At 47.1% G+C, this 18,563-nt stretch overlaps 1 protein-coding gene across 3 annotated transcripts in view; it reads left to right on the forward strand.

The window, feature by feature from the left end:
* The first annotated feature begins 16,428 nt into the window (after nucleotides 1-16,428).
* Nucleotides 16,429-18,563, forward strand: part of SLC4A4 (solute carrier family 4 member 4) — a 117,226-nt gene continuing 115,091 nt past the window's right edge. For 2 of the 3 annotated variants that reach the window (XM_071431273.1, XM_071431275.1), the window contains exon 1: nucleotides 16,429-16,699. The gene's annotated coding sequence lies outside the window, so the exon portion shown is untranslated. The remainder of the gene's footprint in view (nucleotides 16,700-18,563) is intronic. The other variant, XM_071431271.1, reaches the window with a different exon arrangement.

The following is an 18,563-nucleotide window of genomic DNA, read 5'->3' on the forward strand; positions in this document are numbered from 1 at the left end:
TTTTTCTTACTTTGTTCCATCTTGTTGCTTAGTCAGGAGCTTCTTCATCCTAAAAGAATGAATGCTGTCTTTGTAATGATGTTTTTTATAACATGAATATTCCATCATGCCAGAGCATCCAGGCTGACAACATAGAGTTGTCTTGGCTTACCAAATCACTCCGGACTCGTGCTTCTTTCATGTGTTTATGCAGATTTATTAAGTCCATTCTTGTCATCCCTTAGCAGAAGAGATCAAACAGAAGATAAACCACTCATGCCTGCAGCAGCATTCCTGCATTGGCCAACTGCCTATTCTTCTTTTTCCAGAGGCTCATTACTCCATCCCACCCAGGAAAAGGGCTCTGGTAAAAAGTTTAACTTTGCTCTGTGCTCTCAGGGTCATCAGAGAGAGAACCTGGCAGGTTGGCAGAAGTGGGGGGATTTTCCAGCAAGCTATTTGTTAAATGGCCATGGAAAATGTCTGACCACTCAAGGGGAAGGAGGATGGAGTAATGTCAACTCTTTGGTTGATGAGTAAGAAAAAGCTTCGGCAGGTTTTTCAACTTGGTGTTTGTCTGAGTTAGCAAAGAATTTCAAGTGATTTCAAGAGAAATGGACTCTCCACTGATTTCACTGGGTGCCAACTCTGACTTGGAGATAATGTTTACTAAATTGAGATAAAAACTTCCCTGTTTTCAATGCAGGAAGGAGGAGAAAGATCCTGTTAAAAAGAACTGCAGAGACTTGGAGATAATGTTTACTAAATTGAGATAAAAACTTCCCTGTTTTCAATGCAGGAAGGAGGAGAAAGATCCTGTTAAAAAGAACTGCAGAGACCATTTCAGAGCTTTTGTTTCTGGTGACCTTTTAATAATGCACAGCAGGACAGAAAGAAGCAGTGGTCAAGTTCCCTGGCTTCAGACAAATGAACCCTATTTTCTGAGGCTGGGCTACTTCAGCCCGTGACATTCATGGCACGTAACATTTTACAGGCTTCCAGTGGCAGTTCTACAAATGTGACAACGGGGTGTCAGCTCCGAGAGGAAGGAGCCTTTTTCATGTCTTTGCATCCCAGATAAATCGCCTTGTGTTTTGAGTTTTGGCGTCTTCAGTTGATTACTCATGCAAAAGTGTGAAGGGAAATACTAGAGAGCTAATTATAATCACTTTTAATTAGATCCTGCAGCAACCCCTGCAAGAAATTTTAAGTGAGCAATGCACACACTCTGTGAGATGAGTGCTGCTTTGCAGCCAAACCCATAGAATCCTGGAATGGTTTGGGTTGGAGGGGACCTTAAAACTCATCTGGTTCCAAGCCCCTGCCATGGGCAGGGACACGTCTCTCTGCAGCATGTAGGTATGGCCCCAAACCATAAAGCACAAAGAAGTGTTGGAATACATGGACCTGTAAGTGTTCTGCTGATATTTGGGAGCTTGGTGAGGCAGCTAACAAAGCAGGAATTTTGGATTAAACTCCTGTTGACACAAGAGTGGGAACCATTTCAAATATCCACTCTGAATCCTGAATGTGAAATCGTTCTTAGGAAACTGTTATATAAAAGGTCTCCCAAAATTACCTGCTTAAACAATGTGTCCATTCCGTGCCTCCTGTAGTACTAGCAACAGGAGTGAGTGGTGTTATTCCTGTGAGGCAGGTGTTGGACAGGATGTATGGACATGTGGTTAGCTGTAAGTCTCCCATGTCCCTTCTTCCTGTGATTTCCTCTGTCACAAAGGAAGTGCTAAAAGAAATCATTTTGTAACTGAAGAACCAGATGATTTGTTGTTGTTAACAGGAAAATTCTCAAAATTAAGATGAACCCCTAACCCTAACCCTAACCCTAACCCTTGAACTTGTAAATGGATCAATTGAGCCAAGTTTTCCAGGAAATAAACTTGAACCTTTAAGCTCAGCACTCCCTCTGGAATGGGTGAAATGCAGGGCTGTGAGTGCTCTCCCTTCACTTCAAGGACTGTTGTGCTTGTCACTTTTCAGGCTCCCTGAGAAGGAAGCTCTCCTGGCTTCTCGTTTGTGGAGATCAAGGCACAGAGAAGTTTAAGAAATCTGTGCAGGGTTCTGGGTGAGTCAGTGGTGTTTTCTGAAATTCAAGTCAGAGTCTTTAACCCTGGTCCCACTGGCAAACCAACCAAGAGGGAAGTTAATAAGAGAAAGAAGTTAATTCCTTTCTTCTTTGGTTTTCAAAATGGCTTCAAAGAGGATTTTAGGATCTTTCTTTAGGATCCTCATTCTACAGACAGCAGCAAAACTGTTCTTCTTTGAATTTTTTTCCCTCCCTTCTTTCCTCACCAGTCTTCATTTTGGGGCTTGTCTTGTGTTGCATTAATATGTAGATGGGATTCCATTTCTTCATATAGAAATGCTAAATCTTTATTGTATAGGCCATATTTTATAGGATTATCAGAAGGCACTGTGTCAGATCTTATTGGTGGACAGTATATTTACATTTCATTTATTGGTTAGTACATGGTATTTTGCGTGTCTATCAAACTTCTGTATTTATAGTTAGTTTACCTATTTTTTTTCTACTGATTCGCATGAGACAGATCTTATTGTTTATGCAGGTGCTAGTTGTTTTTCACCTAAGAATAAGTTGTTATGTTAACAAGCATTCATATTAAGATTGTTTTTGGATGGGAACTTGTAAATTACTCAGCTGCACTTAGAAGAAATGACAGGCTAGCTATAAATTTAACAGAGCAGGCCTGATTTGATGAGTCCTTTCTTTTATAATTCTTCTGTCTGTCCACCACAGTCTTGGTTTAAGACAGGCTTTGTACAGGTTTAACCAATACCTTTCCACCAATAAGGAAGCAATACAAGTGAAAAAAAATCGGTTTTCTAACGAGAGGATCAGTAACAGGGAGAAAGTAACAGTAAGTAAGTGCTAGATACAGAATTGCTATCTCAGAACCCCAAGAGAGAGAGACCTGAAGTGGCAACATGTCCTCTTGAGAGCTTTCCCTCAATACTGGCCAAAAATCAGATGAAAGAAAGATGTTCAGCAAGGGTACAGTACAAGTATTCAGACTTGTGGACAGGATCCATATAAACTACTAATTTTCCAACAAATGGATGGAATAGTGTATTTTAAAGATGTTTGCAATGCTGCCTCAACAACTCAACAGATAAAAGAGATGTATTTTTCTTTCCGAAACACCTCTAAACAAACATGTTTGGGACTGAATTGTGTATTTTCCAAGAGTTCTTCATGTTTTCAGTAGGGATTTAGAGGACCTTCCAGACAAGTGGTGAAAGCTAGGGATTGAGCTGGCCTGAGCAGGGATGTGACTTGTTATTCATGTGACTTGCTCATCATTCCTGTGAAAGAGATCCAAACCTCTCTGGTAGGATGTCCAGAGACTTGGCAGGATGGGGTGGTGCAAACTGAGAGGGAACCTAATTAGTGCATACAAGTGTCTGATGGATGGGTTCAAGAGGATGGGGCCAGGCTCCTCTTTCCAAAGAAGGCCTTGGATAAAGGAGGAATGGGACAAGGAGCAAGGAGTAGAGTCTGGCATTGCTCCTTTTTAGGGTCCTGGTGATCAGCTGCCCCCTCTGGAGTGTATTCCTGTCACAGCTCTGCAGTGGCTTCCTGGTGTGTGGCCTGCTGAGCAGGGGCAGGTTTTGTATGTCCTGTGCTGGAAGCAGGCTCTCCAGAGAAGGAATTGGCTTTCACTTAACCTTTGCACCTTCTTCTGCAACTTGTCTTTTAGGGCATATCTGGAGTGTTCAGTACCACAGTGTGTTTTAGTATGACCCATTACTTGTCTGACACCTGTGCTAGCTGTAGAAGCCAGAAATGTACATTTTAAGAGGCAGTTAAAAATAGCTTGGTTTGTTATAAATCACCCTCCCCTACCTGGTATTAATTTCCATGGAGCTGAAGAATTTTAAATTCTCCTGGTTTCTACAATGGCTGCACCCTGAGTTCGGAATATTGCCCCTTCCAAACAGAGTTTTAATGACATCAACAGTAAGTTCTTTCCAATGTACTGAAATCCTTAAGATTTAAAAGAGAGATAACTGCTGGATACTCTGCTTTGTTCTTTTTCTGTCTTTTCATTCTTTTTCTTCTACCTTGTGCCTTTGAATTGAACAGGATTCAGTTCTTCATTAGGTGTTCTTGGAGCAGGGGCAGTATTGCTTTGGCTTTGTTCCCAAATACAATTTAATGTAAGGGGGTGACAATCCAGGAAAAAAAACCCAAAACAGAATAACCTGACAGGTTGGTTGTCAGGCTGTGATTACCTGTTCAGGTGTACCAGACTTGAATGTTCCCAGGTAACTTGGCAGTACTGACTTCATTTAGACCAGGTATGAAAACACTGCCATGATTCTGCTTCCTAAACCAGTATGCATCAGAATACATCTTCTTGTGGACACTGTCCTTGGATAACTCAGGGGCCAAAAACCTGGCTAAGTTTTCTGCACTGCACAGTTAATGTGCTGGTCTGAATCTTATTTCTAGAATTTATTTCCATGCTCATTTCTATTACTCAGTACTATTCCTTAAATCAATCATGTTTTAAAATGTTTTCAGAGTTGTTTCCCAGAAGTCCTAGCAAAAAGGTAGCAGGAAAAAGTGAGTGTAGTGCAGAGCTAATTACAAAAGGAAAATCTCTTCTGAGGCTTAACTGGAGGCTAATAATGAGTTTCCATTGCCTGGAGGTGCACTGGAATGAGAAGGAAATGGGAAAGGCACTAGAGTGGGGTTAAACTGGTTTGTTTTTTCCATGCTGGAGATGGCAGATGAATAAGTGCATTCCTCTTTGTACGTGTCCATGGCAGGTGAGAGCTTCTCCCCGTGTGCCTGGTCTGCTTCCATCCCAAGCATTTGGGAGCAGAGGCTATGAGCCTCTTGGTGCAGCTCAGTAGGCTCTGGGGCAAAGCAGGGTGCTGGCAGTGCTGCACAGGAGCAGCCAAACAGTGCGGCCAAGCCGGCGTTACCACAGCTACGCCTGCTGCAGGACTTCAAAGGGAGAGCAGAAACTCTGCTTCAGCCATACGTGACCTGAGCTCATTCACACTGCCAGTTCATGCCTTTCCAGAGACTGGCACTGTCTGAGATGGAGGGCAAAAGGGATTTCCTTTGGGTTTGGTGTTTTATCTCATGTGCTTGCCTTGAAAAGGGAGGCATATGCTCTGTTTGCTTGTAACTGCTGAGTAAGGAATGTGATGGGTTTAGGTACAACTGGAAGTAAGGTGTACTCTATGCTCCAAGAGAGTTGGCTGTGGAGAATTAATAGAAATAGAAAATTTTACCCGTCTTAGTGTCTGAGATAAGGGTTTTGTGGAGGCATATTTTGCCTTTTGAATGAGTAGTCAAGCATTTGCTTTTGGGTTGAGAACCAGGATGAGGGCAAGTCTAAGTGCAATGAAGAGTGACACAAGGGAGGGACACTGGAGTCCACTGCTGAACCACAGGTCTCCAATGTCTTCAGTGCTTCTGTACATCAAGAAAATGTACATCCTGGCTCCCAATGCCAGCTCTCCCTTTTGGTGGCAGGTGTTATCTGGCCTTGGTCTGGAACTGGATGCAGCTTTCCCTTCTCATTGTTGCTTCTCCTTGTTGGCAGCCTGGAGCTGAAACACGAGATTGCAGTTGTGCCGTGTCCTCACATCCGTGCACGCTGCTCTGAGCTGGGGTCCCACGGCAGCAGTGTGGGGAGGGCACACAGCAGGACGTGGGGCTGCCTTGTGGAGGCACCGTGTTTCCAGGAAAAACACATGAGGGGAGGGATGGGCTGAGGTGAGCCGGGTGAAGGGTCAGTGCTCAGGTCAGCCCCAAGATGGGCAGTCTGGCCCACAGACAGGCAGCCAACACGTATTACTTACAGAGTCACTGGGCCAAGAGCTCGCCTTTCACCTGTGGCATCTGCAGAGCAAATTGTAGCAGAGGCATACTGCAGTTTGTCCTGGACCCCATGCCCTCTGTGCCAGCAGCAGAAAGGTTGGGTGTTCCTGGGGTGTCCCCCACTTTGGGGTGGCAGGCATTGCTGCTCTTGCTTGGCTTGCAGAGGCTTTAATGGAGACGCTCCCACAGCCTGCTGGGCAAATGAAACAAAATGTCACGGGGGGGGAAACTATTTTGATCCCTTTTTCTGGGGGGGCAGCGGGGCGGGAAGAAGTGGGTTCTAGTAAATGTCATACAGGCCTGGAGCTGGAGTGTCCGTTCGAGTGGGACAGCGTTTGCTGGGCTCTGCCTCTCGGAACTGGAGCAAATGTGGAAGGCGAGCTGCTGCGAGCCCTTGGTTCTCCTGCTCAAGGAACCCATGGGACAGCTGGATCTGTGGAGGGACTGGAGGTAGGTCTGAGCAGCCTGGTTTGGGGTGGGACGCTGAGAGGCAGAGTTGATCAGGAGGGCCTACAATGATCTCCAGTCTGAAATCACAGCTCTGCCTTTTCTCTCTGTGCCAGACTTGGTATTTCACCAAGTTTCTCCTGTTGATATGGGTCATGACCTGTATAAGACTCTTCTCAGGTGCAAGGTCTTTTGCACCAGTTCTGTCATTGTAATAGAAGAGCTTTCTGGAGAATTTAGGAACTGGAGAGTCCTCAGAAAGCCAGCTCTGGGGTTTTCACAATCCTATGCCTTGCAACAAGTCTGAAAGAATTCAGATATCCAGTGGAAACCTGTCAATTTGCCTTGTGTTCCTTCTTGTTTAATTGCTGGTATGTGGATGAAGACTGATTTCATGAAAATTCATTTTTTTTATCCCACGTGCGATCTGTCTAGCCTGTGCTAGCATATACAGTTACCTCTCGGATAACATCAGCCTTGTGGCTTGTTGTCAGCAGCACATGCTCTTGTGGAGCCAACTTTTTGATCTGTTTAAATCATTCAGACAAGTGGTATAACATCTCCCTGGAACACTGGGATAGCAAGATAAACCAGGTTCCGTGTCAGGAAGAGAAAGGTTTTGTGTCTCTCTGTATCTCTCAGACGCTGTTGAATGTTTTTCTGCATTAATCTGCAGCCATAACGACCCAACTCTAACCTGCAGTTATTAATTGGGAGCAGAGCCAGCAAATGCTGCAGAGTTGGAGCTGATATTCTGAGAACTGTGCAAAACAAAGCCAAGGAGAGGAGCAGCAAAGGCAATTGGTTTATGGTAACTGTGTGTACAAGGAACAATGAGGGGCAGAGGAAGGCAGGGAAGTGTATAATGGGCTCTGTGTTTCTCAGAAAGACTTACTTGGGAAGACATGGCATAAATAAGTCTCTGAGTCATTCCTTTTCCATACTGAAAAGCCTCATAAACGTGTCGTCACAAACCATGTGCATGCTGAAGATGTGCAATTTGATAAGGTATGACAGATTGTGCTCTAAGTGTGACAATAGTAAGGACATGTCTAAACACAATATTTTCCTTCTCCTGTGGAAAATGTTTGCAGTGGAGCAGGGGAACCAAAGTGCTGGGATATATTGCTTATGCCACAGTAAGGGAAAAGGCAGGAATGGCATCCTGGGGGACAGCTTTGGAGAGTTGATCTGGGCACTACAGCTTTCCCCAGGAATCACGGGGCAGACACCGCTTGTCATCTGCAGGGGTTGCTGCCTGGCTCAGGGTCCTTTCTCTGTCCCCAGCTGCATCTTCCACCTGCTCCCAACCTCCAGCACAGCCATGAGGGCAGGGATGACCAGGGTCCCTCCAGGAGACCCTGCCTTGGTACTTGCCTGATGCCCATGCTGGGAGACAGGAGCGGCTGTGGGAGTGCTTGGGGCTGCAGCACAGGTGACACGGTGGGGAGCACAGCGCTGGCTCGCTGCCAATGCCATCACTTCTTGCCATTCTTCCTCCTTTTATTTTCTTTCCCCACCCCAAAGCATGGGAATGTAGTAATTGCATTTTGACCCAGTTTCCAAAATCACTGTAGCATAGACTTTGGCGGGGGGGCTGGGGGAACCACTTAGGAATGAAAAGCAGCCATTAGCTAGTACCGGAGGGGCAGGAGCAGCAGCAGACTGTTACAAGTATGCACTAACAGCCTTGTAGAACAACTGTTATCCTGCATGCTTTTATGGGGGAGAAAAAAGGTAATTGCATTTACATTTTTTTGATATTTGATCCCTGGTACACAAACCTTTTGAGTCTGACTTCAGGTTGCTTTCAGCTGAAGCCCTCTAAGCATAGAGGCTTGTGTCAAGGGCCTGGATTTTCAAAACTTGGCTGGGGGTTTCGTGGCAGCCTTTCTTGTGGTTATTTCTGGTACCTCTGGCTGCCAATTGGAATGCAGGGCTGTAGATCTGTGGGGAAGAGGAAAGGGATGGATGTGAGTGCCTGTATGGAGTAGGAGCCCTTAATTGCAGGAGGTTTGGGTTAAGATGGGGTTTTGAAATGTGCAGAGACTTGGGGAGCAGATGTAGATATGAAACCCAAACCAATTTCCTCATTCTGGCTATTAATACAAGGCGGAAAAAAGGTCCTTTGAAGTCATTTCAAGCAGCAATTAATATCCCTTGGAATCTCCCCAGCAACTCAGTGAGGAGTCTTGGAATGTAACCTCACAAAGATAGGTAGGAAAGGAGAAAGAAAAGGCCAGAAGACATTGTCTCGAGGGATGGGAATACAGTGTCCCTCAGCTTCTGCTGCCTTGGTATCCTCACTGCCTCTGTCCCTGTTGTGAGTAGGGCACCTGGAATAGTTACACATTCAGCCTAGGGATACCACCAGGGCTTGAACATGGATTATGCTGCCTCTGCCGCAGGGGAGAAACAAAGGATGTCAGTGCCCCAGGCTGCGTTTTCCACCACAAGCAAGGCTGTACATGAAGACATCATGCCCTAGAGAGCAGCTCTTGCCTGCTCCAATGCAGAGCTTGGTAAGAGAATGCTCTGGCCTCAGAGGATGAGCTGGCAGGGGCCGTGAGGATGTCCCCTCCCTTGGTGAGGATGGATGGGAGCTTTGAGGTGGGACCATGCATGTGGGGGAAAACATAGCCAAAAGTTCAAGGCTTTGAGAAATGGAGATAGTCCTGATATGCTTTTATTAATCAAACTATATGTGAGATTCTCCAAAGGCAATATTTTATTCTGGAGCTGTACAAGCATAAAATGAAAGCCTGCCCTTTGACAGCACTTGTATTTTCTTAAAGCGCTCCACCAGAACATGCTGTCCCAAATATCTCTGGATACTCTGTCATGCCTGAGCCCTAAAGCACACAGAGTGGGATGTTGTCTCAGGGCAGTCATCTCCTGTTGCTACACAAATGTTGAGGTGAAGCCTGAGTTTATTAGTTTTCAAGGCAGAAGATATTGTTTCTGCACATTTTTATTTCATACAGTGCCTTAATTTCTATTAGTCTTAAGCTGATATGCCTTGGATTTATTTTGCTTGCTGGAAGGCCAGAGAGGCTGAGGCCAGTTGGACATTTCATCTCTTGTATGTAGCAGTTTGGACCTTGTGGCTGTTCTTACAGGTCAGTGCTCCTGAGGTTCTACTGCCTGCCCTTCCCAGTGCTTCCAGAGCAGCAGGCACTCCTTGGCCTTCAACTCCTGCTCACCAAATTGTCTCCTTCCTGTGGAGAGGAGCTTGGATGTGGGTTGTTGACCGCAGCCTTTGCTAGGGACTGCTGCTGGAGGTAACCACGAGAGGTATTTAAATAGGTGGTTTCAGCAACAGGTCTTGTGGGCGGGTTTCTCATCTTAACTTCCTGGTGCTGCCTCACATAAATGCACAGCTCAGTAATACAGGCAAGGTTTTCATACCTACGGGGTATCTATCCAAAGGTTTTCGGGTGGAATATGTGGCTTCTGGAAGGTTTCAGCTCAGCTTGCTTCTCCCTTTCTTTGGGAAGAATCCCAAAGATCTGGGGCTATATGCAGGGGGTATTTCTCATCTGCCTGCACTTCCAGGAGCTTCTGCAGCAGAAGGCTGCAGAGCTGGAAGGAGCATTGAAAGAACAGCCAGCTCTCAGGGGTGCTTTTCCCTTATTTTTTTGGCCTTGTTTTGGCGTGGACAACACATTTCTCCGGTTTCACTTTCACTCAGATTTTTTTTTCCTAGAACGCTTTGCTCTTCGAACAGCCTTGAAGTGGCAAAGCCCTTTTGGAGTTACATGTGCTCCCAGGGAACTGTGGTTTGCTCTAAACTAGACTGTTTCTGCTGGAGTTACCTAACAAATAATTTAAAAGTCGTTAAGTCCTCAAAGCTTTATTTATAGAGAACAAATTTCTGGCTAAATGTGACCTGCTGATGTTTGGTTTTCAATATTTTGTTTAGGAAATGTTGATATAAAAGACGAGAGACAGAACAAGAGATGTGAAAATCCAAAGCCGTGAATGATGCTGCTGTTTAATTATTTGAAAAGAAAAGAAAACATTTCTAAAGACCCAGGATAGACAATGGGATAATAAACTGAAGCTCTCGGCAAAGGAAAGAAACAAACCCAAAACAACAAAGCCAAACTTTTCTTGTGTGGCATCACAAATTGTGTCCTTAAAAATTATTAGGAATTGAGAAATGAAATGACAGAAGGGAAAATACAATATATTATAAGTACCAGCTGCTCCTGGGTAGCCTTTTTCTCCGTATCAAAAGAGGGCCAGCAGAGGGAAGACATGAAAAGTTAACCAGTGGAAACACATTTTTCACTGGGAATAGAGTCTGTATTATCACAACAGGAAGATGGTTAAATGCAAAGAGCTGAGATGAAGTGAGAAAAAGAAGAAACATTGAGACGAGTATCTGTTGTTTAAATTGGCACAGTGAGGGGAAAATAGTGTTCCAAGAACAGTAACCAAAATGGCACTCTAAATCAATTGATGGTAGATTGTCTGGAGCAGAGCAATATAGATGTCCGTGGATTTACTGTGTACTTTCCTGTGGTGGTAGTTTGATAGCTCATTTCCCAAGTATCCATTGTAAGGCGTTATCTGAGAAGGCTGCTCAGGTGTGTATATGGCTGGATGAGGTAGAAACATCGGTGATTTATCTGTGGTGTTACTGATGGTGTATTTCAGATTTCCTGCAGTTAACATTTTGTTTCTCCAAAGCCTTGTGGAGGTGTCCCAGATGGCATTTCTTAGCATCAGGAAAAGATGTAGTCTTGAATTCAGAGGATCATAGTGACCTGCTATTCAAGTTGCTCTTTCCTTCAGGATATTGGGTGCTCAAGAGCAGATGCTCTGTGTTGTAGAGGCAAGGTTTCAATTTTAGAGAAGCAGGCAGGAAGTAGTGTACATCAGGGAAAGCATTTCTAGTCCTGATGCCTGTCACCATCTGCTTGTGGGAAGTTATCTCCAACCAGAGGGTAAGAAGGCTGGCTGGGGGACTGGTGTGTTTTGACAGCAGAAATCCAAGTTTTAATTTTTGTCTGTACTAGTCATGTTGTTGGACTTGGCCTTCCACTGAGAGTGGGTGAGATTCCTCCTCATCCTTCCAGTCAGTGATAAAATATTAGAAGCCTTCCTGAGCTGGTGCTCAGGAGGTGAGGAGGATCTTGGTGAAGACGCTGGTTGTTGCACTTTAAGGATTCGGTGCTCAGAAGAATTGGTCTGGGTCTCTACAAAAGGGCTCTACAAAAGGGCTGAAGGGTTTGTTGGCCCATCCCTCTGAGCTTTCTTGGTGGCTTTTTTTTTTTTTTGGCACAGGATGCCAATAGCTGAGGAATGAGGAAGAGAAACTCATCAAAATGACAGCTGGGGACAAACTGGGAAAAGAGGAAATCCTACTGATGTAGCTCGTCCCACTGCAGCCCATCCGTATCACCCCTGTCAGGTCTGTACCCCATTTTTATGTGGATACAATGAGCCTTGTGCTCAAGGGGTGTGACTTCAGCCTTGGATTTCCCTCCTAGCCTGAGAAGTGAAAGGATCTGTGTCCCTTCTGACCTGCTTTTGCTCTGAAGCAGAGAGCAGGTGATGTGTTTGAGAGCCCAGAAGTGCTTCAGTCAGCTGGGCTGCTTCCTAAGCCCTCTCTTCCAGAGAGGGGGAGTATTTGTTGTCCCAGCCTCCCAACAGCTGGAGGTGGTGGAAGCGTGTGTTTTGGGTCCTACCCTCTAGTGGGTATTGTGGGTGTAGGAACAAACTCTCTTGCTTTATTTTAACAAAGGCCCTGACCAAAGGCTGCTTTGGCCTCGTTCCCTGTAGCACAGAGCAGGACTCAACTCGAGGCAAATGAAATCTGCTTTCTCTCTGGGCTGGGGTGTTGAGCTGCCCCTATGCTCACTGCTGAGGGGATACTGGAAGCTCACTCCTCGGGGGGGCTGCGCCTGGGGCTGCCTGCGGACCTGGGAGGCACGGGAAGCAGGGGTGCTTCCCAGCAGAGGGCCCTCGAGCAGCACTGCCGGCTCCCTCTCCTGGCCCCAGCAGCTCCGGGGCTCCTGGCAGAGAGGGATGCACGAAGTATGGCAGTTCGGTGTGCTCTTGGAGGAGTTGCTCTTGCTGGAAAGATAAGGGGTGTTGTTTTAGAGAATGCAGTCCTGGAAGTTGGTAGGAGACTGGCAAGGCTTGCTCACAGGGCTGCAAAGCCCAAACCTGTGTTGCTTCCCAGAGGAGTGGAACACACTTGTGTTTTCTAAGCCCTTGAGGGGAACATACCATGCTTTCAGTAGCTAGCAGAAGTATTGTAAGGCACCAAAAGCAATAGCCCCAGCTGATAAAATCCCCAGGCTCTTGTGCCCTGAATGAAGGAAGTGCTGTGACCTGGGTGGGTCTCCAAGTGCTTCAGGATGGCTCATTGCTCTCAAGCAGACATGGTGCATTATTCATGAAAGGCACATCAAGCACTTCACAAAAACCCCCTTAACCCTCCGGTGTTCTGCTCTGTCTTACCGCAGCTTAATATTTTTCAGTACCTCCTGTTTCTGCCTCTTCTAAATGAGTGAGCCAGGGCAGGGAAGTCAGTGGGAATTTGGCAGTTTTTCTTCCAAGGGCCCTGCAGTGGTTTCCCAGGGAATGGGCAGGCAGGGCTGAGCAGGTACTCTTAGAGAGCCAGCACCCCAGTGCATGTTGTTTTCACTGCTAACTGAGGCAGCACTGTTAGAAAAGCTTCCAAGAGCAATGGGTTTGCTCACCTTACACCTTTACTAGTCAGCTATCAGGGAGTGCTCGCTGAGATGCCCATGTTCTGTCTAGATTTCTTGGGAAGTGGATGGAAAGGACAGACAAGTCCTGTTTCTTGGTGACTTGAATACAAATATGAGAGCTACGGAGTTGCTTTTTGTGGTTCCCTTGGAAATCAGTGCTATTGTACTAATTCAGCTGTAATACTAAGGAATGCAGTGCAGGAATTTGTTGAGTTCAGCAGCTAAAACGCTGCAGTACCCATGTCTATGTAAAACAGACCAAAAAACCCCTGAAACCTCAAGGTCATAAGGAATAGCTGTGATGGAGGATTGAGTCCTGAAAACGTGTGTGAGGGATTTTGTTGGTTTACATAGGATTTGCTGCATGCACAGGTGTGTTCAGGGTGAGCTGCTTTTGTCATGATGACTTGGCACTGACGTTTGTCAGCCAAGGAAAAGAGCCTCTGTGATAAGTGTGGCTGCGGTCTCTCTGCACCTAGATCCTTCCATCGCAATCTTTATCCTCTGAAACTTCCTGACTTAGGTTGAATTACTTGTGACTTAATCCAACGCAAATATTTTATCACTGGGTAGTGTGCACAAGCCCCTGGAAGTGCAGGAGCTGCCAGTTTCCATCTCATTCAGCATCATCTCTGACTGACAATGCTGTGGTCAGCATGAGCGGCTTCCGAGGAATCTACCAGAAATGCTGCAAGATGTATTTATGGAATAACCTGCCCACAGGGAAAGTTTTACCCTAGCAGTTCCATCGAGCATGCGCGTGTATGTGTTCTCTAATCTTTACCATCAGAACTTTGCCTGTTCTCATTATCCATACACATGTCACACACTGTCAATGACAGTGATACCTTGCGTGACCTCGCTGGAAAATGAGTTCCTGAGTTAGCTGAGGGAGGAAAATGTGTGTGTGCTGGATGAGAAGGCAGATCAGTAATTGCTGTGGAGCAGGATGCATTTGGGTGAAGGTGCTGTCTTATCCCATGCCCTGTTGAGGCATTGCCTTGGCCAGGATGTTGGCAAAGGCCGTCGGCAGAGCTTTTCCTCACCAAAGTTTCGTGAGCGGGACTGAAGCCAGCGGGCTTGGAAGGCAGGTTCAAACAGTCAGCCAAAGTCTTCCCAAATCCAGCTGCGTCTCTGTGGCCTGTGCGGGGAGGGCAGAGCTAGTGGGCTGCTGTGCTGAGTGATGAGCTCCTCTCTGGTAATGAAATGGAGCAGAGAAAAATCCTGGAGATGGCTGGGGAGGTTTGGCAAGGGGATGTGCGAGCCGAGGGCTGAGGGCAGTGCCAGAAGGTGCACACATACAGGCGCCGCACAAGCCTGCTCTAGCCAGCGGGATTTACTGTGTCAGTCACCATGACAGACAGGGTTATTAGTGCACTTTATGGGTGTTTCTCTGCACAGAGAGCATACTCCTTTTTAAACTTGGTCGAGACAACTGCCTGGCTCTTGAATAAGGACTTCTGGAAATGGATCTGGTAGCGTTTTAGATGATTAAATGCAGCAGTGTGATATTTAAAGACTGACTTGGAATCAGGCATCCTGATAAAAAACCATTTTTTTAGCCAGAAAACTCAATGCACAGGTTTAAAATGACAGTATTTGAAGTTACAGTGAATTGTCAGGAACTGGAATTGGTATAGTTAATTAGGTTTGTTTCTGAAACAGCAAGCTAAGAGCTGGCTGCTGAGAAGCATCTGTGAGTTGCTTTCATTGAGGGATCATGATGCTTGGGGGGATCCCAAAACCCCCATGAGTTATCTAAGTGGCAGAAAACAACAGCAATTTTCTCTCGTAGCTAATGTGTCTTTTCTTCAGGAGCTCCCTGGTTTATTTAAAAAGGAAGTGAAGTGAAGGTACAGACTAACTGGCACATCATTAGGGATTTAGGGCATGGAGACAGCAGTCTTGCTTTGGAGCCTTTGGAAGAGAGAAGATGTACAGTTATTTGGGTTAGGACTTGAGCATGCAAAACTTCTCAACTGATGTGGTGCTCTGCTTTTGTTAACACAGAAAGTCTAATTAATTGAAACGAAATACAGTTGTAAGTGATGGAAGGCACCACTGTGCCCATTGGACACTCACTGGCTGTTGAAAAACAGGTTCGTAAAAAACTGGCTTTATTAAAGGGAACAGAGGAGCCCAAGCCCTGACCCATTCATGTGCAGACTGTGGCTCTGAGATCTTCCAGGAAAACATGGAACAGCATGAGGGGACAGTGACTTAAAGCCAATCTTCTGTTCTCAGTGTCTGGGGACAGCACAGGGGTGGCAGCAGCAGAAAGGAGAGGAGGAATTTGGCAGGGAGATCCTTCTGCAGTGCTCTTGCTCTGCTCTGCAAGTGCCGTGGTTTCTGTTGCTGCTGCTTTTTCTGCCCAGCCAATGGATTGTGTATTATTCCCTAGTACAGAGTTTGGATGGGTGACAAAAGTGGAGCTTGGTAGCTGAGGAGCAGCTGAAGGGGCAGTTGCTGTGTGGTAATCATGAACCTTGCTGAAGAAGGGGAGTTTTCCCCCTATGGAGCTACAATAGCTTCCTTTGTTCCCCTGGAAGTCTGTGTATTTCCCATGATGGATTGCTGTTCTGCCATGTTCCTTGTGAGCCTTTTGCAGAGCTCCATGGTTTAAAAATATTTTATGGATCTCATCACCTTGGCCTGGACAGTCAAGCTGAGTGCAGGAGCTACAGCTGACTGAACAAGATGAGGGATATTGGCACTGCTTCTTTTGTCCAACAGCAGTCTGGAGGGAACCTGTGGAAGGGTGACGAGTGTCCATGGAAGTGTCTGTGTAGGAGAGAGAGGAGGAAGTAGGAGTAGGCTGGCAAGCAAGGTGAGCCTTGCCATGCTGGAAGTTAAGGAGAAGCAACACGTAAGGTACTATTTCTGTGGAAAATTAAAACGAACTGACTAAATTATGGTTTCTATATTTTTCCTGGGTTGGTTGTTGTTCTTGTTGGGTTTTTAATGTTTTTGAGGTTGTTTGGTTGGATTCTGTTTGCTTGGGTTTTTTCCAGTGCTACGTGCTTTTGGCGCAGAAGCGCCGTGGGTCGTGCGTTTCCAGCGGCAGGGAATCTGCCCTGGGCGTGCGACAGGAGCTGTGGGCAGCCCGCGGCAGTATCGCGGCGGTGCCCCCCAAGGAGAGCATCCCCCTGCTCAGGGGGATGGCATCTCCCGGCCTGAGGCACAGGGTGCCCACTGCCAGCCCCACTCGCAGCCGGCGGGGGGTTCCCGCGGCCGCCCCTGCCCTCTGCTTCCAGCCGTGGCAGTGCGCACCTGCCCCGGCGCGGCTCGGAGCTCGGGGCGGAGAAGCGCAGCCCCGGCCCTCAGACTCCTCCTCCGGGCTCCCCGCCCCGGGCCCCGTGACGCCGAGCGGCGGCCGGGGATGGGATGGGACGGGACGGGCCGGGATGGGAGCGGGTGAGGGGACGGCCGAGCCCGCCGGCGGCTTTAAATGCGGGCCCGGGCCGGCGCCGCCAGCACAGCCTCGCCGCTCGCTCGGGCTGCCGCGGGCGCTCACTCGCACGGACACGGACGGGCAGGTGTAGGGCCCCCGCCATGCCCCACTGAGCCCGCCCGCAGCCCGTCCGCAGCGCTCGCCCGTCACCCCGGCTGCCCCGCAGCCGCCGCCCGCCGCCAAGCTGGAGGAACGCCGCAAGCCCGAGCCCCGGAGGTGAGTGAGTGGGAGCGGGGGTGGAAACGCCGGGCTGCGTTTCTCCCTCCTCGGTGTCTTTCTCGGTGCCTAGCTCTGCTGGAGCTAACTTTTAAAACGCTTCATGGTGTTTGAAAACTTTCTTTACCGTTTCAGTTCATCTTCAGTGAGTTGTTAGCAGCCGCTGAATAGGCAGCCTCGTCTTTCCCAGGTTTCCAATTATCCACCTGGTATATGGTTGTATGGAGTGTTTTATTATCCAAGACCTGTTTGTTTGCCCTTTCTGTGCTTCCTGTGAAGCGCTGCCATCCATAGCGAGAGCACACGAGGAAATGAGGATTTAACCATCTTTAGGCTTGTTCCTTTTTTTCTGTACGGCGTTAGTTCCTAACGGATTTTTCTCCTGTTCCGAGCGCATCCCTTTAGCCCTCGCGTTCAGGAGGAGCACTCGGATGTGCAGGGAGCTCCCACGACATGATGGAAAAAGGCACCGGGCTCTCCCAGGAGAGCGGGGCTCGGGGTGCGTGGCAGCAGCTCCGTGGAGTCGTTCCGCAAAGCTGCTCCTGTTAGTAAAGTTGGGCGCGTAAGGAGCAAGGTCGGGCCCTGGGGCAGATCCGAGCAGTGGCAGCTCCCGTGGGGAACTGCTCCATCTGCTATATATAGGTACTTGCTCCTTTTGTGTCAGAGGTGCAGTTACTGTGCATCTGAACTTGACTCTGTGCGTGTGCTCCCAGCTTCTTAGGGACTTTGTTCTGGTTGTTCCTATAATGTACATACTTTCTGTTTAAAAAAACAAGGCAACATAAAAGCCCACCCAACCAACCAAAAAAACCCCACCCAAAAACCGAACAACAAAAGCTTCACTAGTTGGATTTAACAATGTGTGCCAAGCTGTATATATTGTGTGTGGGACAGAATATGTTGCTAAGTGCTGGTGTGATAGGCTGCCGTAATACACCTAGTTCTTATTCTGGTTGAGATCAGTAGGAAATTGTACAGAGGCCCCCTGACCAAAGCACCCTTCAGGCTCCCAAACCCCAGCAACTATTGAATGAGAGACTTCATTTTGTTCTCACAATCTCCAGTCCTGTGCCAAGTAATTAAACGGGACTGTTTGCATCTGTGCTTGCTCAGAGCATGGTACATAAGCTGATCTGTCCTAGTCCTTTCCTGGACTGCCATTCCAGGCTGAGAGACTTTTTCTGGTGACACTTGGATTAGATGATGGAAGAGTTAATTTTGCAAAGCCTGGTTTCAGCTGGTGATTTTAGCTCTCATCAACTTCACCTGCTGCTGAGGGTCAGTGGGATTGGAAGGGCAAATGCTAGTGCAATCTGCAGGGATACTTCTTCAGCTTCCTAGGAAGGAAACACAGACTTTGAAGTTCCAGAAAAACTAGGAGGATTTGTTTCTAACTTACCCTTCACTTCTACTGAGCTCAGGGTAAGTTAATTTCGCATTTTTAAAAGCAGCTGCTGGACTTTAGGGACCTGTGTTCCCGAGATTTCAAGGGACTGGCAACTGTAGACTGCTGACGTCAGATGAGTAGGAAGCAAGGTATGGTGGTGGAGTGAGAAAGAATGATGGATTTTTTTTTTTCCTTTTCTTTCATTTTCCAGCTATAGGGAGGAGAGATGAAGCTTTCATTTATGTGCACAGGGCATTCCTGGCAAGGTAACACCCTGCACTCATCCAGTTTGCTCCCAGCAAGGTCTGGCAGGATTTTCTGCAGCTCAGAACTGTGCAGGTTTTTCCCTTAAACTTCCATGTTACAATTTTAGATCTTGAAACTTCTCTGCAGCCAGAAAACAGCCTCATGTACTGGTGCTGTCTTGTGGTATCACTTGCAGCAGGTTTTTAAGAGGAGCTTTTAAAATGCGGTGGG

The sequence above is a fragment of the Agelaius tricolor genome, unplaced genomic scaffold, assembly GCF_023055355.1.
Source record: "Agelaius tricolor isolate 1412-34295 unplaced genomic scaffold, bAgeTri1.0.p SCAF_8, whole genome shotgun sequence".
Taxonomy (NCBI): Eukaryota; Metazoa; Chordata; class Aves; order Passeriformes; family Icteridae; genus Agelaius; species Agelaius tricolor.